Below are 2,816 nucleotides of genomic sequence, written 5' to 3'. Positions count from 1 at the left end.
TTTTTTTTATTTTTAAGAACTATACAAAAAAAATTCTTGTGTTATGGTGCGCATTCACCAGTGTTTTGTTGTTGTGGTGCGCGTAGGCCACTCCTGATTTTGTCAGTCATCTCATCTCTTATATGCAGTGGCGTAACGAGCCAACACCGGGCCCCTATGCAGGATTATCAAGGCGGCCCCCATACTACAGCACGTGATGACGGAACAATGTCCACGAATAGGCTACCATCAATAGGACAGGATAGGATCATAGAGACACAGCAATTCCTGTTTTTCACCTTTATGACACAAAAAAAAGTGGCTGGTAAAAAGTCCCTGTGACAGGTGGATTTAAAAATCCACCTGCCACAGTGGCTGGTGGTCAAAAAAGTTAACTTCATGCCCTGCTGGTAAGAATGTCTTTCCATTGTTAATGTAATTGTCATTGTTATGTACTTAAAAACAGTTCTGAAATGCAAAATAATAGAATTTTATTCATGTGATAAAACATGCTAATTGTGATTAACTATAGAAATTTGGCGATTAATCGCAATTAAAAAAATTAATCGTTTGACAGCCCTAATATATATATATATATATATATATATATATATATATATATATATATATATATATAATATAGCACAGCCCTTTAAAGAGAGAGAGAGAGATGTGACCCTGTAATTACAGTTTCCATGTCACCCAACAGATGTAACTATAGCCTGTATGTCTGACAGCAAAGCTAACAGCTAACGTAAAACAAAATCTATTAATGATTCCATGGTAAACCAGAGTTATTGCATAAGCTATGTTTTCCAGCTTCTAGTCATTTATTGTGCATGGTACCTTATATTTACCAGTTGTTATTTTACCTTAATAAAATTGAGATATGTCATGCATGGATTGGTACCATAGGGTTTAACCAAAATCTAAATGTAACTATCAGCAACATTGGTTTGCATTAAGTTAGCAAACACTAGCCAGTCTGTTAACGTGAATATTTTTGTAGCAAATATATGCATGAAACCAGAGATATTGCATTAGTTGTTTTCCAGATTTTTGTCATTTATTGTACATGCTACCTTATATTTTGCATTTTTCAGCTCAGCAACCTCGGTTTTGCATATTCTAAGCTAGCCGTAAACTAGGGATATCCAGATCCGATCACATGATCGGAAATCGGGCCCGATCACGTGGTTTCAGACTCGATCGGAATCGGACGTTACCTCCCGATCAGGACTCGGATATATATGTATATATATTCTCATTATTTTTGAACACATCTATAGTTATGCGGTGGCACAGAGTTAGACCCTTTTGACTCCACACAGAAACAGCAACGCGTGCAACATGACATCACTTTGTTGCAGAGACGCTATTGGTTAAATGCCGGCAAAGTAGAACACGGAAGCAGCTTGAAGCGGAAAGCGCGAGTATGTCTGCGGTCTGGAGGTATTATAAAGTTGAATTATTATAGAAGTATCGGATCGGGACTCGGTATCAGTAGATACTCAAAATCAAATGACTCGGATTCGGACTCGAGGGCAAAAAAACCTGATCGGGACATCCCTACCGTAAACCCCTAGCCTGACAAGCCAGACCCACATCAAAATGTTGGGTCTGGAAACTCACCGTTGACGGAGCTCAATCCAAGGGGCAGGATAAACGGTTGTCTTTCAAATTCCCTCTGCACGCAATAGGATAGCGCTACAACCAGGCAGAGCAACGAAGAAGGTAGCGGAGCTAGTTGATAGATTAAACTTCAAACTCCAAACACATCTTCCTTTTTTAAGAATGATTTCAGTGCCGTTCTTTGTTCTTTTCTCAAAGAAAAGCTTAACTCCAAGTCTTCCAGAAGACTTCCCAGCAGCAGCAGCCATAAGCCCGCCGACCGACTCTATACACGATGTGATTGGCCTGACCAGAGTTTGGTTTTTCCAGCTCGCAAGCCAACGGAGAGTGCCTAGACCCCTCTGGCTGCAAAATAAATTTGCTGCCGCTAGGGTGCGTCTAGATTTCTAGGCTAGTAAACCCCCATTTGGCTGCTACATTCCCAGTGTTAGCAAACGCTAGCTGGTCTGTTAACATGAATATGTGCAAGCCTCCAAGCACAGACGTCACACTTTAAATCCTACCAGTTTGTAGTCCTACCCCCATGGTGTTACGCCACTATGCGGCGCATATAGCGCATACCCACTTTTTGCGCCACTGAGGAATAAGGCTGCACAGTATATTGTTTTTTTTTAATCGTCATCGCGATAACCGGCGCAATAAACACATCGTGACAGAATGTTAGTTGAAAGAAATATCACCAGAAAAACTGCACTTTAAAATATAATAATAGTCTTTTTTTTTTCTTTTTTTTTTGTGATTGGTTTCCTTTCATTTGTTTTAAATTTACCAAGCAGTTTGTTGTATTTCAACAGAATATTGAAAGCAGCAGAACTGAGAACACTTTAACATCTGTTTATGTATCGCAAGTTATATCGTTATCGTGATGTTCAACAATCTTATTGCATATCACATATTTTCCTCATATTGTGCAGCCCTAATAAGGAATTCCATAGGCCAAGCGGATTAATAACTGAATTCAGATTCTATAAAATGCTATCTCCCCATCCCTGCCCTTTTTCTATTGGAGGACAGATCAGAATCCTCTGTTATCATCGCTGTCTCTCCCTCCCTCTCTCTCTCTGTTACTCTCTCTCTCCCTCTCTCTCTCTCTCTCTCTCTCTCTCTCTCTCTCTCTCTCTCTCTCTCTCTCTCTCTCTCTCTCTGTCTCTGTGATGCTCCTGCTGTGTATCTGCGCCTTTGACTCTGAGGCTTAATATCAGACA

This window comes from Sander lucioperca, chromosome 23 (assembly GCF_008315115.2).
Source record: "Sander lucioperca isolate FBNREF2018 chromosome 23, SLUC_FBN_1.2, whole genome shotgun sequence".
Lineage (NCBI taxonomy): Eukaryota > Metazoa > Chordata > Actinopteri > Perciformes > Percidae > Sander > Sander lucioperca.
Note: the sequence above shows the minus strand (reverse complement) of the source record.